The sequence below is a fragment of the Leptopilina heterotoma genome, unplaced genomic scaffold (assembly GCF_015476425.1).
Source record: "Leptopilina heterotoma isolate Lh14 unplaced genomic scaffold, ASM1547642v1 Lhet_164, whole genome shotgun sequence".
Lineage (NCBI taxonomy): Eukaryota > Metazoa > Arthropoda > Insecta > Hymenoptera > Figitidae > Leptopilina > Leptopilina heterotoma.
The window spans coordinates 215,627-232,044 of NW_025110880.1; the positions used below are offsets into that span (position 1 = coordinate 215,627).

Consider the following 16,418-nt stretch of genomic DNA (forward strand, 5'->3'; position numbering starts at 1 on the left):
TGTATGATTAATTTACTTAATTATAATAATATTAAAAATATATTTTAATTCATATTTTATTTTTATAAAAAAAATTCGATTTAAAAATTTTTATGTTTCTATTATTATTTTGGAAATTGCTAATTTCATTTAAAAAAGGGAGTGAGAAGTCAGCCGCGCGCGAATTGTTGCTTGTCAAGTAATAAAGAGAATATTACTCTTTTCCAATTTTACTATTTAACTATATTTTTATGTAATAATTTATATAAAAATATAATTAAATATAGGGTCATTTGGGGTAAATGTAAACGATTTGATTTTGAAATTTTCCTAAAATTCGGGGTAAATGTAAACACCACAGTAGTTAAGCGTGGTTTAAGAAACAAGTTATTTCAAGTATACTACTGTTTTAAGGGATGGAAAAACTGAAAAAAAATTCTTCGTAGATGTATAGTAAATCAACCAGTTGACTGATAATGTATCATATAAAATAAACAATCAACCATTACAAAATTAGTAATGTAAAAACTTGAATAACTTGAACAAATTTTAATTGATTTTTATTTAACTTGGTAAAAAGAAGTTTTTAAGGTTGCTGAATAAGAATCTAAAATCGAATTTTTAAATTTCAAAATGGTGGATCCAATATGGCGGATGAACCTAAAAATAATATTTTTAAAAATTGATCAAATTTGCTTGAATCTGTCTACTCGGGGGTTTTTGAGGTCGCTGAATACGAATTTGAAGTCAAATTTTAAATTTTAAAAATAGCGGATGAACCTAAAAATATTTTTAAAAATTGATCAAATTTTCAAAAAAAAAATTTGACCTAATTTCCTTTTCTATGTAATTTTACATTGCCAAAGTGATGAAATTGTGAAATAAAAGCAAATTTATTCAATTATTTTCTTTTAAAATGTACTTCAAGTTCTGTTTACATTTACCCCGAGTTTTCGAATTCTCGGGGTAAATGTAAACACTTAATTATTTATTAGGTAAATTTACGAAAATCAAAAATCAAAGTCAATTTTTGTTAGGGCATTAATAAGGAAGAATTACAAATTTTAGTTTGATTTTTTAATTTATTTTTATGCAAATGCGAGACAAAATACTGAAACAGTAAAACTTTGATTTTCAATCTTTTTTGCATTAAAAGATAACTTACACTATAAAATATTGGCAATACTCAGAACATCTTGTAGGTGAGCTAAGGTAAAAATATTGACGTCGTACTTATTTTTAAATTGGTAAATTTAGCTGAAACATCTACTGTTTACATTTACTCCTTGTTTACATTTACCCCAAATTACCCTAGTAAAGCTGTATTATTTTCTTTAAGAAGAAAAATGGTTCAAAATACATAAAAACTTTTTTATTGTTGTTATAGTTCTGATGAATTAAAAGTATAGAAAATAAAAAAGAAATATTTTTTTTTTGCCTTGAAACTTTACTAATGTCCGCACAGAAAGTATTTGCCCCTCAGAATTTGTTAGCTTTGCAAGCTTATAACTCTTTTAAAAAAATTTTTTTAATTTTGGAATAAACAGTTAATAAAGCGTAGTTTATCTGTGCAAATAAATATATGCTATTCATAAATGGAATAAATTTTGTTCCAAATTTGTAATCAAATATGTATAAAAATGTCCCTTAAAAATGATACTTTATAAAATGTATGTACTTTTACTATTCCCTGTGATGTTATTAACAATGGAAAAAATTTACAAAACGTATAGCAGATTTGTTAATAATTAACCTTTATAAATGCCGTTTTTCTTAAAAATTAAAATTATTAATTAACAACTTTTTAGCTTAAATATTTTTGAATATTGTACTGGATATTTTACAATTTGTCGCAAAGCTTTATCTTCATTCTAAAGCCAGATAGCACATTAGCATAAAAATGCTCATTACAACGATAATTAACATAATTTTAGGATTTTTTAAACTTCTATATAAAGGTTAATTATTAATAAATCTGCTATACGTTTTGTAAATTTTTTCCATTGTTAATAACATCACAGGGAATAGTAAAAGTACATACATTTTATAAAGTATCATTTTTAAGGGACATTTTTATACATATTTGATTACAAATTTGGAACAAAATTTATTCCATTTATGAATAGCATATATTTATTTGCACAGATAAACTACGCTTTATTAACTGTTTATTCCAAAATTAAAAAAATTTTTTTAAAAGAGTTATATGCTTGCAAAGTTAACAAATTCTGAGGGGCAAAGACTTTTTGTGGGGACATTAGTTTTGTGTCATTCATAAAGTTGATTATTAACACTTGGCGTGTATCTGGGAAACTGGAAGTGGTGCAGGACGGTGTGAGTCGGACCGTTTACCAGCTGGTAGGAAACTCGGAAGCTTCAGTTGCTTCGCGCGCTTCCTAACGGACGGTACAGTGATACCGTTTCTCCTCTCTCATTTGAATCCTTTACCGGCACGCGTGTCATTTGAAAATTTCAAATTTTTATTTCCACTTGTTTCTCATTTTTCCAAATTAAATTCAATTATTGAATAATTGTAGATTTTTGGAAAAATTTATTTTCAATCAGTGATTTTTTTAATTTTTCAAAAAAAAAAAAAAAATTTCAACCGAAAGGAATATTTTGAAAAAAAAAATTCTGTGAACATTTGAATCTGTGTGTGATTGAACTGTATTATTAATTAAACAGGGAGTTTATACACTATTTGCTAAGGTGAGAGAAATTAATTAAATATTTGAAGAATTATTTTTACCGCTTTTTAATTAAGTTGATGATCAAACATTAAATATTAATTCACCATTTCAATTTTAATTGGAAATTTGTTATTAAATTATTTTTCAATATTTCAAAAATCAAATTCTTTTTTAATCTCTTGATAGTTTTACTACTAGAATTATGTAATTACCAATTAAGGATTAATTAGAATTCAATCATTAAATTCTTAGTCTTAAAATTTGAATATTATGGTTAAAGTTTAAGAAATTTGTTTAAAAATTCAATTAATATTTTCAATTATTTTCGATATTAAAGTTAATATTGTTTGTAATAAATTTTTTTTTTAATTAATTTTTTAAATTAACTCATTTATTTTTTAATGTTAATTTATTAAATTAATTTATAAAACACATTACTAATTATTATCGATTTATTTAAGTTTAATCTATACTTCTGAGAATACTGAGATTGTATATGTTTACGCACGTCAGGCATTAAATTTCGCCGAGTCAATTCCAATATAGCAACATTCTTTTCTAAGACACATTTTTTTAATTACAGTTCTTAATACTAATTTTTTTATTTTTTAAAACAAAATATAATTATTTTTACTTTTAAGAAATTATTTAATATTCATTTATCTAGTTAACTTTTAACCCTAGAAAAAAATTAATTTGAAAGTTAAATCAGAGAAGAAAGTTTTAATAATTTTTAATTTTTGATAATTATTATTAATAAAATTAACATTTATTTATCAAAAAAATCTTAAAACTTAATTAAACTTTCTATGATTCATTCATGAAATTTGTTTAAAACATAAATAGACAAAATTATAAATATACTACTACTTAATAATAATAATAATAATAATAATAATTATTATTATTATTATTATTAATATAATATATAATAATTATAACACCTAATAATAATCTCTCTTAATTTAAATTAATAAATTTTACTAATAAATAGTAAGTTTTACTAATTTACTAGTGAAATTTACTAATTTAAAAACAAAAAGTCAGTCACTAATTTAAATTAATAAAGATTTTGATTTTAAATAATTTAAATTTAGAGAGATAATATAAAAAATTCAGTAATATAAACAATAGAGATTTACTTTGAATAATTATTATTTTAGTGACTAGATTTCGATTACAAGTAGTAAAATTAAAATAACTGAAAATTAACTAAGAATCAAAAAATTAAGAAAAATTTTTAAGAAATTAATTTTATTGGAAATATTTATAGGTAGTTATTAATATTTAATAACGTATGTCATAAGGCGTGAAAAATATTTTGATTAAGAAATAGTAGTAATAATGGAAAAACGATTAAGAGTGCATTTTGTGCATTGGAGTGCCAAGTAAAAGGTTAAGTGTCCCGTGCTGAGGAATTTTTTTTTTTATTTATAATGGAGATTAGAAAGTTGTAGATACCTCGGTTACTTTGAAAGGTTGCATTATTAACCGTTCAGCCTAGACGGTCGTTTCATTTGACTCTTTCTTTGCGAAGACTGTTATGATCTGTACGCAGACGTATATTGCATTGGCAGGTCGAAAGACTTTTATGATCGGTCGTAATATTTGTATATGTCTAGTTCCGGTATTTTTTATTTTATATATTTTTTGTTTTGTTTTTCAAAATTTTTACACGAAACTTTGCAAAATAACAGGATTTCTAAGCATAGAGCGCAGCTGAATAAATTACATTACGGAATGAGTCCATCATTAAAATGTGATTTATATTTCATATATCCTTATTTTACTTTTGATTAATGTTTCAGACAGTTCTTAAGAATAGGTGCATAATAGATTCTCTAAGCTTGCAGAATTCAAACGAGAATTTAATTTTTCTATTGCCTTATACTCTGTGCATTTTTGTACTACTTGCAGTTATTCATTATTCAATTAACAAAATTGTTATAATTATTATTATTATTATTTTTAATTTTAACTAATAAAATTACCAATGTTTATTGAATATTCTAATAATTATTTAATATTTATTTATTATTTGGTTCATAAATTTACTAGCAAATGTTACGCGTGCTAGCGCGCGAAACGTGATATTCAATTTATTATTGTTATGCAAATTACAAAATTTTTTATTTTCAAATATAAATTTTTTAAATAATTTCACAATGAAAATTTAAAAAATTCACTTATAAAGTACAAAATGTTAATAAAATTTCACTAAAAATTTAATTATTTTCTAAAGTTTTAATAAATCCTTCTAAACAATTCAATTATTTTTTCAAATAGTAAAATCTTTACAAAAATTCAATTATTTTCAAAACAATTTGAATTAAATTCCTTGAAAGAATGCAATTTTTAAAAAAAATTTTAACACATTTCGAAAAAATTCAATTTTTTTCTAAAATTTTAATAAATCCTTGGAAAAAATCAAATTATTTTTATAAATACTAAAATTCTTTGCAGGAATTAAATTATTTTTAATCCAATTTAAATAAGATTACACTAAAGAATTGAAATATTTTCAAAAATTTAAATAAAATTCAATTTCAACAAGAATTTAAAATTCTCTAAAAATAATTCAATTATTTTCAAAATATTTAAAAAAAATTCTATTATTTTCGAAACAACTTTAATTGAATTTCTCAAAAAAATTTCATTATTTTCAAATATCTCTATAAAATTCTTCATAATAATTTAATTATTTCTTAAATTTTTAATAAATTCTTGGAAACGTTTCAATTATTTTTATAAATAGTCAAATTTTTCGCAATAATTCAATTATTTTTATAAATAATAAAATCCTTTGCAGAAGTTCAATTCTTTTCAAAGCAATTTTAATAGAATTCCTCGAAAGAATTTAAATTTTTGAATATTAACATAAAATTCATTTATTGTCTAACATTTTAATAAATTCTTCGGAATAATTCAATTATTTTTATAAATAGTAAAATTTTTCGCAAAAATTCAATTATTTTCAATACAATTTTAATTAAATTCTTCTTCATAAAATTCAATTGTTTTTAAAATTTTTAATTAAAATTATTAAAGAAACTCCATTAGTTTAAAATAAATTCAAAGAAATTCTTCAAAAGAATTTAATTAGGACTTTTAAAAATTTTAATAAAATTCTTTGAGAGAATTCAGTTATTTTCCTAAAGAATAAAATTATTTGAAGGAATTCTATTATTATCAAATTTTTTGATAAAATTCTTTGCAGCAATTCGATGATTTTCAATACATTAATTTTAAAATTGAAAATATTTGAAAAGAAAAATTATAAAAAAGTTAAGAAACAAAAAAGCAAACAGCAACTAACTTCAAACTTCGAACAGATTACCGATATTCTTTATTATTATTAATTATTTTACTAATATTTATTTATAAATTACTCATTAGTAATGAATTATTTATTCAATATTTAGTTCTTTTTTTTATTAATATTTTTGAGACGCGCTGTGAAGAAAAAGTCCTACGAAGACAATTATTTTAAGGTTATTTTGTTGTGTTATTTTTAACTAAATTAACAGTATCCGTAATTAATTTTAAAGCTAAAAATTTTATTAATCATTTTAGTTGAAATAAAGACTTAAAACTTTAGTATCTTATATTAATATAATTGATCCCCTTTTGTGTACTTTTATTCCAAAAATTGTAAACATAATCTAAAATATTGTTTGCTTCTTATGTACCTTTCTTCAGAGCGCATCACATTTAATTAAAAATCATTATTATTTAAAATTTAATTAATAATAATTATACAATATTTAATTATTGCTTAGTTGATAATTTATTGTATTCGCAATTCGTTGTTGATTGTTAATGTTTATCAATTATTTCTTTATTATTTATTTTGCATTTTAAATCTTGAAAAATTTTATGGAAAATTTGAAAATGCTACACTTTGAAATAAGTTATTTAAATTGTTATGTAACTTGATTAAATTATTAGAAAAAATTGTGTTACATTAAAATAAGATGCAACTCTCGTTTTAATTCAATTCAAGCTCACTCTAATTCAATTTGATTTTAAAATAAGAGCGTTTGCATTTAAAGCAATACAAATTTTCTTTATTAACTATAAAAGTTCATTAGCATTAATTCCTATTTGCTGAAAGAAATGAATTAAAATAATAATTCAATAAATAAATAAGAATTTTATAAATAAAATAATTTTTAATTCTGTGAAATAAGAAAAATGAAATAAATATAAAAATTCTATTAAGTGGAAATTAAGTTAAAAAAGATGAAATTTTTTTTCTGAAAATCAGATATTTTTAACTGATTAAGAAAAAAATCAGTAACTGATTATCAGATGATATTTAACTGATTCAAATGTAGAGAGTATATTTTATGGAATATTTGTTCTGATAAATATTTATATTGTTCTTAATAAAACAATTATTGTATTAACAGTAAATAATTATCATTAATAATAATTAATAAAAATAGAATAATTTTTGTCTTGAAAAAAATAAATTTTTTGACAATGTGCACTCGGAATTATATTTTATGTACTATTTTCTTCTTGTCATTTCCAACGAACTATTTTTGTTGTTTCTTTGCTGTGTGTGTACATATAATAGTGACTAAAATACTCATAAAATAATGTAATATTGTCGAAATGACTTTCATGTTCTTAAATAAAGTTGAAAACCTTAAAAGTATATAAACCGGAGTAATTCAGAAACGAGAAAATACTATTTCCAAGAAGGAGAATATTATTATTTGTTAAACAGGATATTCTCAGTTTTGATGACAAATGGGAAAGTATAAAAATTTTCTTGTCAGTGAGAGTCGAATGTTTCTTATGCCATTTAGCGTATTAACGCGTTTATGTCTATACAATCTGTACATACCATTGTGTTTGTTTACATTTACGCAATTCTCATACACATAAAACAATTGAATAATGAAATACTACATTTGCCTCTTCTCTTTTTTTCTTTTGAAATTGAAAAAAAGAACGATAAACTTTGTATAAAGGCATCGAGAGTAATTTCATTCTTTAAATACAGACTTCACATCATCCCTATTCGCAGTCTCCACAACCCCCTTAACGCCAGTGCAAGCTATCTTTTGCATTTACGTTATATATATATATATATATATATATATATATATATATATATATATATATATATATATATACGCTCTTGATATATTCCTCCTATCTTTTCTCTGATGTTTTTTCCCTGATTTTTCTGTTATTTTATTATTTTTTTTCCTTTTCTTTTTTCTGCATGTTTTTTTTTTGTTTGTATTTTTTTTCAACGTGTATCTTTTGATGTTATTTTGTCTGTCCCTATATATAAGAGCCGCATGCTTTTAATTTATACGCACGAAGTGGACCTAAAACGTGTGTGCGGGCAACACACTTTTTGTCAGACTGACCTTTTACACTTTTTATTATTCCGTTTCTCTGCTTTATTTTTTGCTTAGGGGAATTACTGGTATTTTTAAATAGAGGAGATTCTTGTATTTTTTTTTTCTTATAACATTCCTGAAAAAAAAGAATCTCGACTGATTTTTGATGTAGGATTTAAATCAGTAGTTTCGATTAAATTGGAAAAATCTCTTTGAGAAAATAGGAAATGTTTTGTTTTTTATTTGCTTTCAAGTAAAAGGTATTTTCATTTAGAAGATTTTTTTTTTTTTTGAGAGCTTTTTTTTGAGTTTTAAACATTTCGAGTGGGAGTTTAATTACAAGTTTTTCTTGATTCAGGAAAATTGTTTCGAATATATATTTTTCGGAAATTTTTCCCTGACCTGTGGTAACATACCTATGTAGGGGAACATAGTCAGGGTTGGAGCAACTTTTCAGTTTTGTTTATAACTTTTTTCAGAAAAATAAATTTAGGCAATTGAGTTATATTGATGAAAAATCTACAAAAGAGGATCACTCTGGATGAAATTCGTGAATTGATGGTTTAAAATGAAAAAGTTATAAACATTTGAAAGAAAATGTCAAGGTTGAACCTTATAGTCAGGGTTGGACCATGTATGTCACTATCGCGCATAAGTGTCTCTTTAGTATGAGTTTTCTAATATTTTTGATTATTTTGTCTCGTACCTACTTTTCACATTTTTCTGTATTTTTTCATATTTCTATCATTTCACTCTCTTTTTATACTTTCATTCCAGAAATTTTTTAGAATTTCTTAATTGAACAATTTTGTGGATAAAATAAAATATTCTGCGAAATGCAGTATAAAGTGAAGAATTTGATTTGATTTTCAATCGATTTTTATTATTAAAGGAATATCGATTTGACTTTGATAAGAGTTTAACTGTTAATTTATGAAGCAATTCATGAAGTTTCGTATTTGAGGAGCCATTTGACAGTCTCTCGTAAAAGGAAAATTTGTTGAGCATATACATATGAAAGATAAATTCTGTCAGGTACTCTGGGGAATCGATGATGGGAGTAGTAGTCCTTCAGTGACTAATGAGATAAGTTTGAAGAAACAACTTGAAGATAAATATTACGATAAATGTCGTTACTTTCATTAGTCATTTTGCTTTTACCTTGAATCGATCATGAAAAAAGAGTATAGTAGATGATGCGATGGCATAAGTGAAATGTGAGAACGCGTCTCATCGAAGGATGTAGTGAGAAAAATTATCTCTCTCAATTCTTTTATTGATATAAATATCATTATTTGTTGCATATTGAATTTACTTTTACCACAATAGACAAACAATATCACAGTAAATCGTGAGATATTAAAAAGTGTTGCAGATTAAATTAACACCAAAAAAGATTAAAATAATCAATTTTGGTGTTATTTTTTACAATGAATGAAATTCTGGTTTATTACATTTTTTTATAACTATAAAACATGAAGATATCGATAACTCCGAGTCTTCGACTCGGAGTGATCGATTTCTTCATATTTTATAATAATTAAAGATGACCAAGTAATAAAATCATTATTTTTTATTATAAGAATATTATACTTCTTCCAAATTATTTTTATTACTTCAATTCAATTATTATTTTTAAAAATTTAATTTTACATTATATCAACTATATTTAATAATTTTCGAAAAAGTTCTTTGGCAATTTTCAAATCCATTTGTTTACAATATTCAATTTCACGAAATTTCAATTATTCCTAAATTCTTTAATTAAATGTATATTAGATAATAAAAACTTCAAATAATATAAAAGAAAATTCAATTAAACTTTTTCAAAAAAATTAATTTCAAAATTCAATTATTTCTAAAAATTTACGTTATATTGCTTTTAATATTCAATTATAATCTAAAATTTCAACTGAAATTCATTTTTATGAAATAAAATAAAAAAAATAAAATAAAATTTTTCTTAAGAAGAGTTTTAGTACTCTTGAAAATAATTGAATTTCTCCAATAATTTGTAACTTCTCTAAAATTAAATTTTTTTCTAGTATTTTTAACTAAAATCCTACAATAAATTCATTATTTTTATGATTTATTTCTTTTGTAATTTTCTTTAGAATATAAGATCTCTTTTGTTAAGGACTTTTTTGTCCGTCCAAACTTTAAATAAATTAATAAATAAATTATTTCTAATAATTTATGAAAAAGTTCTTTTTTGAGAATTTTCAAATTCATTCGTTTACAATTCAATTTGACAAAATTTCAATTATTCGGAAATTCTGCAATTAAATATATATATATTGAAAAATAAAAACTTGAAATAATTTCAATAAAAATCCTATTAAACTTTTAAAAAGAATTAATTCTACGGAATTTTTTGTCAAAAATATAAAAAATTAAGAATTACAATGATTTCAATTTGAAACTTTTTTAAAATTTAATTATTTATAAAAATCCACATTATAATGCTTGTAATATTTAATTATTATCTAAAATTTGAACTGAAATTAATTTTTAAATCAATTTTTATATTAGAAAATTCTACAAGAATTTAATTATTTAAATGCAAACGTAAATAATTTATTGAATAATTTAATGTTTCTCAAAATTCAATTCTCATAAAGAATTTTAGTAACAAATTTTTAAATAATTCAATTCTTTTTGTCGAATTTTATTAAAATTTTCATGAACATAATTGCTTTTTTCAAGAAATTCAATTATAATTGTATGAAAAATAATTTAAACGCTGCGATGAGTTTTATGAGAATTTTCAAATTCATTCGTTTACAATTCAATTTTACAAAATTTCAATTATACGGAAATTCTGCAATTAAATATATATTGAAAAATAAAAACTTGAAATAATTTCAATAAAAATCCTATTAAACTTTTAAAAAGAATTAATTCTACAGAATTTTTCGTCAAAAATATGAAAAATTAAGAATTTTAATGATTTTAGTTTGAAACTTTTTCAAAATTTAATTATTTCTAAAAATCCACGTTATAATGCTTTTAATATTTAATTATAATCTAAAATTTTAACTGAAATTCATTTTTAAAACTATTTTTATTAGTAAATTCTACGAAAATTCAATTATTTAAATACAAAAATAAATAATTTATTAATATCATGTTTTTTGAAATTAAATTCTCATAAAAAATGTTATGAACAAATTTTTTAAATCATTAAATTCTTTGGACGAATTTTAATAAAATTTTTAAGAATAATTACATTTTTCGAGGAATTCGATTAAAATTGCATTAAAAATAATTGAAATTCTGCAATGAGTTTTATTATTTATGAAAATAATTGAATCCCTGCAAAAATTTTATTATTTATGAAAATAATTGAATTATTGCGAAGAAATTTATAAAAAAATTTGTAAATAATTGAATTCCTGTAAAAATATTTATTATTTATGAAAATAATTGAATGTTTGCGTAGAATGTTATTCAAATTTTTTTTTATAATGGAATTCTTTTGTAAAATTTTATTGAAATAGTAGATATTGAAAATCATTGAATTTTAGAAAACTTTTGAAAATAATTGAAATTTTAACAAGAATTTGATTAAAATTTTGTAAAATAATTGAATATCAGAGAAGAATTTTATTATTTATAAAAAGAATTGAAATTTTGACGAGAATTTTTTAAAATTTTTGAACACAATTGAATTTAGTAACTATGTTACTAAGTTAGTTAGTAACTTAGTAACTAACTTACTAACTTACTATTCTACCTGGAGAAGCTAAATTCGTTGAATTTTTACAAATCGTTGACTTTGATGTTTTATTTAAAGTAAAATTTCATTCATAGTTAAAAATAACACCAAAGTAGATTATTTTAATCCTTTGTGGTGTTAATTTAATCCTAGAGGGATTAAACTGTTGCAGATTATTTTAATCCATTCTGGTGTTATTTTAACACTTCACGTTTTACTGTGTATTTTTCAGTTCAGAAATATGCGAACTTCGATTACATTTTTTTATTTTAAACTTAAAGTTGTTCATGAAATAAACAATTGTATCATTCTGAAAAAATTCTACAAACTTACAAAAAAATCTATTTTTTTAAACGAAAGAAAATTACTAATCAAAGAAACTTCTTTGATTAATTTCATTCAATATTAAAAGAAGAATTTAGGAAATGTTTAGTTTCTAACATCTTGATTACATTTGGGAGGAAATATTCGTTTTTTTTAATCAACACAAGAGATATATTGGTTTATTATGATAATTATATTGGTATCTAATTTATCATTGATTTCAATTTGAAATGTAGATATATTTTGAAACATTTCAACTTGAAACACAGGAGGAATTCAGTTGTGAATGAATATAACAGTACCACAAAATTGTGCTGCAACCACAGGTGCTTTTACATTTTCAGGGTGGGGTATATAACGCGCCAGGATACAAGGATTGAACTTACCGTTATATTACTGAGAAGCAGGACAACATTCCTGCCTGTTCATCGAGTTGATTTAAATGCCATTCGAAGTATATGTTTATAGTCGCGCCCTACGCAAACCGCGTGCCGTCACTATTTTTTTTTTCTTTTGCCATTTTTCTCATTTTCACATTCCTAGAGATGTCAAATACAAATAAATAATTATTCATGCAAAAGAAAAATTAAACTTTCACTTATATATGTTGGCAAACAATGGTCCAAATTTAGAATTATTATATAGTCGTCACTTTGTTTATGGCGAATATTTGCATTGGAATTATGCGGCGGTAACCTTTTCGAATATTCACAAATGATGAATAATTTGCTATATAATGGAAATTTGAAAAAAAATACAAAGAACAAAATAAATGATTAAGAATTGCAAAAAAATGATCGTTTTTCGGAATTGATATGAAATCGTATATATAAATTACTCTGATTAAAATACATATATAAACATTGACTCATAATTGAGACAATTGGTCTTTAATTATCTGTTCGATTGTATTATCAATACAGGAAAGAGTAAAGACAAAGGTTTTGTTTTATTTTCTAGAAGCCTGATTGCAAATTTATAATAAAACATAATATGTAATTACACTATCTAGTTTTTTATTAATGCAATTAGATAAAAATTAATTTAATTAAAGAATGAACAAATATTTCTATTTCTAAAGCTGTGAACGTTTAAATGAACTAAAAGCCTCTAATTCTTTATGCAAAAATTTATTATAATATTACAGCCCTTATCAAAAAATTAAAATGTTTCAAAATATTTAACCTAGATATTTTTAATTTTTACTACTCCCAGATGAAAACATTACCGTCAATATTTGCGAACATTCAGCAAGAACTTCGCAACAGTTTTTGCAAAATTTTCATGTTTTGAAAACGAAAATTTTGCGAAATCACTAGTACTGAATTTTTGGCAAAAATTAACATTAAACTTCTTTAAAAATTCAATGGAAAATTGAATGGAAATTGAATGGAAAATTACTGAAAAATAGGTAAGAATTTTTACTAATTTAAATTCAAAGAGGAGCATCTTTCGCTGAGGCACTTGTAGCACAAATAGTTAATAAATCTTGAACTATTATCCTACAAAATAGAAACTTTGTATTCGTCTCGAATTTTCGAAACGAGGAAAGAGAATAATAATAATTTTTTTGTAGAAAGAAAAATCCATTAAATGCAAATTGTTTCTTAAAAATTTTGTTAAAATATGTACGCAGTGAAAGGCACTAAACGCAACAAAGAATTATTCATTTTGAATTATCGAAAGTGTCAAAAACAATTTTTAATTTTTATTAATTATTTTAGAAAACTTTTACTGACTTCAGATAATAGAAAAAGAATCTTTAAATCAAGCAAAAAGTTTCGGCAGGATTTTTGGCGGGAATTTCAAAATGAACCAATGAGAAATTATTGAAAAAAAATTTTTTTTCGTTAATTTAGGAATCGATAGTAAAAGCGGTTTATAATAACAATGGGAGCAATATTAGAATAAGTGATTTGAGAGCAGGGTTAAAATGATTGAAGAATTTATCGATAAGTTTCTTATCACAGTTTTCTTGAAAGTATTAAATTGATACTGAAGTGTATGAATTTGATACCAAATGTGGATTAAATGAAAAATTTATAAAATTGATCTAAATTTTTGTATCAAATTGATACACTTTAGTATCAATTTGATACTTTTAAGAAAAGTGTGATACTAATAATTACAAAATATGAATTATAATAAAATACATCTTTTTTCGAATTATTAATATTTTTTCTTCACACAAAGAGAGAATATTTATTAACTTTTGCAAAAGAATTTTGCAATTTAGGCAAAAAGTGCAACAAACCAAAATTTTTACATAAAAAATCCTAAACTTTAAAAAACTTATGAGAAATGTAGTTCCTAATGTTATGTTAAAATTTAATTAATATTCTTGATATTTGGTATAATTATACTAAATTTCAAGTAAGTTTTTTTAATGTTTAGTATTTTTTAAATCAAAATTTGTCTTTAACGCATTTTTTCCCCAAATTGTAAAATACTTTTATAAAATTTAATATAAATGTTGTCTCTCCATTCATTAATATAATTAATTTACCATTAAATTACACAATCATTTTAATTCTCTTTAACACCAGCACTGTAAATAAAAGGTTCTAAATTAGAGCTGATTTTCGGTATTAAAATATAACCAAATGACGATTTAGTACCAAAAGTTGGTATTAAATTAGTACATTTCTTTTTACACGGAGAAAAATTATTTTTAATGATTACAATAGTCTACATTACAGCTCGGATATGTGACCACTTTTTGGAATGATTACGAAGACTATGTAATGTGTTAAGAATTTAGTAGGAACGATTACTATAGCTGTTGTAAGGGATACCTTCACGTTTGTAATCCTTACAACAGCTATAGTAATCATAACAAAAAGTGGTCACATATCCGAGCAGTAATATAGACTATTGTAATCAGTACGAATAAATTTTTCTCCGTGTACAGTGCGATAATGCGCTTCTATATCCAGACATGGTCCAACCTTGACTACAATTTTTAAAAATGTTTATAGCTTTTAATTTTAGACAAATAAATTTACGATGATCAGCAAAAATCTTTCTCTTCTGCATTGATATCTTTCCGATAATATATAAACTCAATTGCCTAAATTTATTTTTTAAAAAATGTTGCAAATAAAGTTTAAAAGATGGTTCAATTTTGACTATGTTCTCTTGCACAGTTCGGACATAATAATAACCAAAAAACACAACATTTGAGTTCAAGATTGCAACATTGAATTGAAATTTTGTGCTTTTTGGTTTTCAAAAAATTTGTTGTAAAGAAATTATGAATATTTCCTTATAGTTAAAAACAATTTACTCTTGCATAAGTTTCATTATTCATTTACAGTTATTCGTTAATTTACGCCTAACTGATTAATCAACCGAAAAGAAAATAGAAGTACTGCGATAAAATAATTTCCGCATTTGAGAATTCTTTTTCATCGTGAGGTTAGTGTTATTAGCATCAGCATATCTCGTGTGCCTGCACGATAACCATATGTGCTAATGAAAAAATTATGTACTAGTAGAGAGAAAACATTACCGTTAAGGCGGAGTCCTAGGGTAAGGCTTACTCCTCAGTTACTATACATTACTCTCTCTCTCTTTCTTCTCTCTTTTTTCTCTCTCTCTCTTTCTCTCTCCCACACTCACTCTCCTTCTTTCCTTCTCTCTTTCTTTACTCGGAAACTATTTTCAATTCTAGTTCGACACACGTTTCTTTAAAGAAACATTTTAAAGGTGATAAGGCGAGGTGAAAGGGGTAGAGGACTGAAAAATAAAAGTAAGACGTGAGGAAAAGGTTTTAAAAAAATGGAGCGAAAATTTTTAACTTGAATATATTCCAAAGTAGCTATAGCGCCTTTATCCGCGAGTATATTAAGAACCTGATAAATTATTCATTTGTTTCACTGAAGATATTCAAATTGTAGAGAAAACTTGATAATTATATATACACACGAGGTCAATATCTTTGTTACGTTGAGAAAAGAGACACAAAAAAACCACAATGTTTACAGAAAAAATAAAGATAGAAAGTGAAAATAACTGAAATTTACCAGTTATTTAAATTTATCGTGATTGATTAAAAATTAAGAATTTTAACTAGCAACAATTCGCGGGCGGCTAACTTTTTACTCACTTTTTTTTAAATATAATTAGTAATTTTAAAAATAATAGAACGTATAAATTTTTAATTCAAATTTATTTTTATAAAAATAAAATATGAATTGGAATATAGTTTTAATATTATTAAAAATAATATATATATATATATATATATAAAATAATTATATATTCTGACACAGAGAATTGAACGGAAACGGTTTTAATTTGAAACTTTATAAAATTTAATAAAATTGTACGCAAACATTTAAT

General features: G+C 23.0%; 1 protein-coding gene across 1 annotated transcript in view; it reads left to right on the plus strand.

The window, feature by feature from the left end:
• The first annotated feature begins 2,373 nt into the window (after window positions 1–2,373).
• The window catches only part of LOC122499057 (uncharacterized protein DDB_G0287625), a 274,973-nt gene continuing 260,928 nt past the window's right edge, over window positions 2,374–16,418 (plus strand). Inside the window, exon 1 of the mRNA XM_043607120.1 lies at window positions 2,374–2,688. The gene's annotated coding sequence lies outside the window, so the exon portion shown is untranslated. The remainder of the gene's footprint in view (window positions 2,689–16,418) is intronic.